The following is a 6,897-nucleotide window of genomic DNA, read 5'->3' as shown; positions in this document are numbered from 1 at the left end:
GGGTCATACTCTCGTTCCGCCCTAGATTCATAAAGATGAAGAATGACAATACATCATAGAATGGAATCAAACATGTATTAAAGTAGAGAAGTAATAATATTTATCCATAGGAATGAGCAAAGCTCCTATCCTTAACCTAGGAGGTTTAGCCGCTTATATTTTATAGAAATAATGTGTGATAAGTTCTGAGAGGCTGAAGATCCTAAAACATGGATGATCTTCGCCTATATATACTAATCTAATAATTAAAAATTACAAAAATGAGTTAAACTACGCAAAAGGTGCGAAAATCCACTTTTGGGCCCACTTGGTGAGTGTTTGGGCTGAGCTTGGCGTCTAACTTGGATGAGTGGGCGTTGAACGCCCACTAGGGGGTGTCCACGCTGCCTTGATGCTCCCTTGGTGGCATTGAACACCAGTTTTGGGCGTTCAACGCTGGCCTTGGTCCTTCTAGGGCGTTGAACACCAGAAAGGGGGTAAGTTGGGCGTTCAATGCCCATTTTGGGCAGTCATTTCCAAAGAAAGGTATAAACTATTAAATATTGATGGAAATTTCTGGAAGTTAGCTTTCTAATGCTATTGAGAGCACGTCAATCGGACCTCGGTAGCTCAAAAAATACTTGTTGGAATGCACGGAGGTCAGGATCTGACAGCATCTGCTATTCTTTCTTTGCCTCTGAATCAGAGTTTGCCAAAACTTGTCATTTTTACACAAAAATCACCTAAAATCATAGAAAAACTACAAAAACTCAAAGTAGCATCCAAAATATGAATTTTACACTAAAACATACTAAAACTTGATAAAATGTAACTGAAAACACTAAGAAAATATTCTAAAAAGGGTATAAAATATCCGCTTATCATTGGGTCGTTACAGTTTCTGAGTTTTAATTTCTTAGCTATTTTAGTTTACTTTTTGCTATTTATTCATGGTTTGGTTTGTTTTCATGATAATATAATTAATATTTTGTTTCCTTTTATTGTTCTTAATTTTTTTTATCTATTTTTATTTGTTTTAAAAATATAATAGAACCTTAAAGATTATTTTGTTATCCGTAAAAGATGCTATCGGAAGTTCTAGTTTTTTTTAAGTTCTCAGTTTCTCTACCCAAAATATGTTGATGATGTATCAAAAGAATTAGCTGTTGAAGCAAATCACAAGATTATTTCTAAAGAAATACATGTTTATTTTATAAAGAACTTACCCTAAATTCTTTTTAACTGAAGGAGGATGTGAACTTTATGTAGATGTGAGAAGAAAGTTGTTAGAGGAGGCTCTGAATCTTTGCATAGAATATAGATTGCAAGGAATAGTCTCTGAAGTCAAAGAAATATTTAGAAATCTTAAAGCTATAAGAAAAAGGAGTATTCTAATAAGCTTTGTCTCTTTCAATATGGGAAATTAAGCAATGTTCCCGAGACATGCATGCAATATCTAATGGATATTGATGGTGTCATTGTTGATTTTGTTAAAGAAATAGCAAAGTGAGTTCATAATATAAATGGTCAAGAGATAGAGGAAAAGTTGCAAGTGAAGAAATAGTAATGAAAAAAGGAATTAGTAGTAGATTATTTATTATTTATGATCAGAATTTTTTTTAATCTCACAAGTCACAAAAAATTTGGATCTAAATTTTTATACATTTAAGTCGGAATTAGTTATTGGTGTATTTATTTAGGCTATTTGTATTTTACGCTTTGAATGTGATTTTTTCCTTGACATTAATACAAATACTTATGAATTGATGAACTGTTATCTTCACTGTTTGGTTTTAATGTCATTTCATTTAGAGTCTCACAAAATACCACATAAGTATTTTAATTTAAAACCATATATTATAAAAAATTAATTTAAAACTTAATATAAAATTCGTCACTCCAATATTTAGTTTCATTTCAATTTAACATTACATAACAAAATTATAATATTCATTTAATGAATTTAATGGATATACAAATAACAATATTTTACTAATTTTTATTTTAAAATGATTCGATATTTCTTTATTGTTGATACTAATATTATTTTAAAGATTATATTCGGTGCAAATTTTAATTTCAAATCAATTCAATTATTATAAAATCTGATACCCAAAATTATTTCATTGGAATTGCTCTTATGTTTGGAATTAAGTTCACATAATTAAATTTTTACACGACATCTAAATTTAGAGTATCTTATTCAATTTCTATCTATTTTGTGAGATGTGATGTTGTAGCAGCTCATTATATATATATATATAATGATTTTCAATAAGACAATTGATCAAAATCAGCTTGAATGCTTGAATGCTTTCCTAGAAGCTTTTGCTTAGATATATTTGCATTGCAAGTTACACTACTATTTCATGCACTTGAGAAACATATGTCCAGTCACTCACTATGAATATTGGCAAGATGTAACGCTAATTTATTTTTCTTTCAAAATTTTTTGCTTGGTTGTTGTTATACGATTTTGGTAGGTAAGTTGAGATGTTATTTGTGGATACATTAATCCAATGTTAATTTAATGAAATTGATGAAACTGAGCACGCAAGATGTAACATCTTATTACACAAAATTTTGCATTTCACACTATAACAATATAGACTATTTTTAAGGATTATTATGTGTAAAAAAAATTAAAATTCGTCAAAAAAATAAATTTTGACACTATTTTAATTATGAAAATATGTTAATAAAAGTTTTATCAAAAATAATATTTTTAACATATAAATAATTGTAAAAAAAGTTTAAATCTTATTTTGATAAATATTGGCCATCAAAAATAATTTGTTAGAAAAATTTGAGAATATATTTTTTGTGATACTTATTAACCGTCAAAAATACTATTTATTTTGATACTTATTGACCATAAAAAATTCTCAACAAAAATTTTTTGACAAAGAATGAGATGAGATCTTGAAACTGAAGAATAAACTGAGACTTTAAAGATGAAGAATGAATAGTATGATCCCAAACTAAGAACAGTGTGATGCCAAAATTGACGGAGTTCAACGAAAAAAGGGAATAATGGAGTATGTTAAAAATAAATAGGGTAAAGTACTAAATTGGTCCCCTAGGTTTAGACGTAATTCTGTTTTGATCCTTAAGGTTTAAAGTGTTCTATTTGAATCCAAAAATGTTTCATTTAGCATCAATTTAGTCCCACAGTGAGGTCAAAATTAAATAATTAACAAAATGTCATACATAACAACAGTTCAAGAACAAAATCGATAATCTGGAGAACAAGTATAAGCTCCAGAGGCACAAAATCAACCATTGATGCATCAATACATTTATTTATCATTTTTTTAGTTTTATAGAAAATATTTTATTTATATTATAAAAAATAATAAATAAATGTATTGATGTATCAATGGTTGATTTTATACCTCTGGAGCTTGTACTTGTTCTCCAAATTATCGATTTTGTTCTTGTACTGTTGTTATGTAGGACATTTTGTTAATTATTTAATTTTGACCTCACTGTGGGACTAAATTGATGCTAAATGAAACTTTTTTGGATTCAAATAGAACACTTTAAAATTTAAGGATCAAAACAGAATTACGCCCAAACCTAGGGGACCAATTTAGTACTTTACCCAAATAAATAAGTGTCAAAATTGAGGAATAATTTTCTACAATCAAATTATAAATAAAAAAACATAGAAAATTTGACATTTGTGATATTTGTCAAAAATATATATTAATTTTTACACTTAACTATGGCTGTTAAAAAAAATTATCTTAAAATAGCTCTCTTTTCTTGTAGTGTCAGCTGTAAAATAGAAGTGGTGAAGTATTACGACCTCTAAAATAATATACATAGATATAATTAAAAGAATGCTTAACTAAGACCTTTGAAGGAAAGCTTAAGCAAAAACTGCAAAAGAAAAACGCATCGCACGCATAAATAGATAGTCAAATAAAAAGAAAAGATAAAGCTTATATACATAAAGAAAAAATACCAAAAGATATAAAATATCGAGCTCCAGACTCGACCTGCGAAGCCATGGTCGACTAGAGAATATATATATATATATATATATATATATATATATATATATATATATATATATATATATATATATATATATATATATATATATATATATATATATATATATATATATATATATATATATATATATATATATATACATCCCCAAAAGTATTTCAAAATAGAAAATCAACTTGTTTCTCTAAGTCACCTCTAAGAGGGACAAACAAAAATATATACAGAGAAGTCTACATATATACAGTGACGGATCTAGAAAGTTTTAATACTGTGGGCAAAATATATATCACATGATAATAATTTTTATAATAAAGATATTACGTTTACATAAAAAATTAGCTATCAAGTTATCTACTATTTATGTATAAATACATATATTATTTAACTTATTTTTAATGTGTATTTTGTATTTTAAAATTTATTCTATACAAGTGATTATTTTATGTATACGTAGCATAATTGTTGTTATAATTATATTTTGTTATTGTAAAATATGATTAGATTTCAAAATATCTAATTACAAATTAAAATACTAAAATAGTAATTTAAATAATAACATATAATTTAAAATTTAATTTTTTATATTTCATATTTTGAAACCTTGACAATATAATCAAAATGTCTTTTTTTTTGTATATGTCGTTAAACAATCATTTAAAACTCAACTTTTATACAATTAGCTCTTGATGATATTCATAGTTGAAAAAAGTTCATTCAAGTAGTGTAGTTATTAAAAAAAAAACTAAAGCTAATTTCAAAAGAAGAAACACAAATGGATAGATAATATTCTTTCAAGTCGATATCTAAGAAAGAACACCAATCTTATTTAAATTTGAAAATTGGTCATCACAATGGACATCTAATGTAAAGTTCTCAAATTGACTATCAAGTGTCGAAAGTTGAATAAAAAATTATTGTGGAATCAAATTTAATAATTTAGTGGGACAAATAAATATTATTATATATAATACTCAATAAAATTCCAAATTGTAGTGAGGACGCTTGCTCCCACACCATAGGAGTAGATTCGTCCCAGTATATATATATATATATATATATATATATATATATATATATATATATATATATATATATATGTGCAGGAAAATTTCAGATGCTCAACGAGGTTCCTCTCGACCTGCATTTGAAAAACAACAATATATGTATGGAATGAGAACCAGAGGTTCTCAGTATGGTAATGATACTAACATAGGTAATATATAAGGTCCCGAAAAAGCCAGATGCATTCCTAGAACTCTGACACTCAGAATTAAACTTAAAGGAATATACTAAAAAAAATTTAGATAAATTATCTAAGGTATTCAAGTTCTAAATCTAACTTTATCTCAAGACCTCACTTTCTGTCTCTGCCAACCCTCCGAAACATCAGTGAAACTACGCTCGTCACACCTCCCCCAACCGAGGGGTCTCTCAGTTGTAAAGACATACAAGACAGGTAAAGAAAACACAGATAGGATGTAATTGCAGCAAATAGAACAAATAGCAAATAAGCATGGTTAATTAAATAGGCAAACCAAGTAATGCACACTCAAACAAAACATACAAATGCATATGATGTATGCTTGCCCTATGACTGATGAGTCTCATGTATCGGTTATATAGCCAAACATGACATGTCTGGTAGCTAACCCTGAACAGTCCCTCCGTGTGCGCATCCCAAGAGTCTATGCATATAATCTCAATCATTCAATTATCATCTCATTGGGAGAATTTTTGAGGAGTTAAAGTGTCTGGCCACATCTTGCGACATAGGGTGAACAGAGTATCGAGTCTCAACTTAGAGCAAGTGGTGGCAAGCCACTGCATCTACCCAGGGAAACTCGTATCCTAGATAAATAGAAGTTCATATGCCATAATCATTCAATATCAGTCAATCATCATTAGTACAACTTTCATTCATTTCATATTCAATATTTTCGCACTTTTCAAACATAAATCATCATTTTATAATCTTTCTTCACCACCAAGTTAACTCCCTCTTTCGGTTCACCCCTCTCCCTATAGTTAGAAATTAGGTATTGGACTTTAGAAGGTAATTATAAAGGATTAGAAAGCTAGAGAATAGGTTTGATCACAAAAATACAAAATTTTCAAAATAGCGTGGTCATGCGTACGCATGCCACCCCATACGTACACATGGATGTAAATTTCAACAAACTCGCATATGCAAGCACTTCCCGTGTACGCGGGTTCTCCAAACAAAAGGGAGACTCGCTTACGCGTCCACACCTCCGCGCATGCGTAAGTTCAAAACTGGACATTCGTGCATACGTTTGCATCATGCGTATGCATGATTGCAAATTTTGCTAAACTCGCATACACGTCTACCCCATGCATACGCGAATGTGTTGAAATAGAAGAAATTCTCGCGTACACATGAATGTGTCTGCGTACGCATGTCCTATATTTTTCATAAAAGCTGCTAAGTCTGCAGAAATTAATTTTTGCACACTAAACTTCAAATGCGCATAACTTCTTCATTACACATTATTTTTAGTCTATTTTTCAAACAACATAAACTTCACGGACCTAATTTTCATTTGAAATAAGTTTAACAAAATTTGAGGGTCCAGAAGACAAGTTATAGCCCGCCAAAGTTGGTCAAAATTCAGGTTTTACCAAAAACACCAAAACTTCTACTCTTTCTAAATCCTTAATTTTAAATCAAGGTTTTATAACTAAAAATAACATCAAAACCCTTCAAAACATACACTCATACCTTCCAACTATCTCACCTTAAATCATAAAAAACATTCAATTTTTTTATACACAAGACATAAAATTTCAAAATTAGGGGAGAGAAAGACTGAGTGTAAAACTAAGATTTTCTTACCATAATTCTTGTATGGTTTTGAAGAGCTCGACGTGTTGGTCGCA

The sequence above is a fragment of the Arachis hypogaea genome, chromosome 17 (genome assembly GCF_003086295.3).
Source record: "Arachis hypogaea cultivar Tifrunner chromosome 17, arahy.Tifrunner.gnm2.J5K5, whole genome shotgun sequence".
NCBI lineage: Eukaryota > Viridiplantae > Streptophyta > Magnoliopsida > Fabales > Fabaceae > Arachis > Arachis hypogaea.
This window is presented reverse-complemented; position numbering follows the sequence as displayed.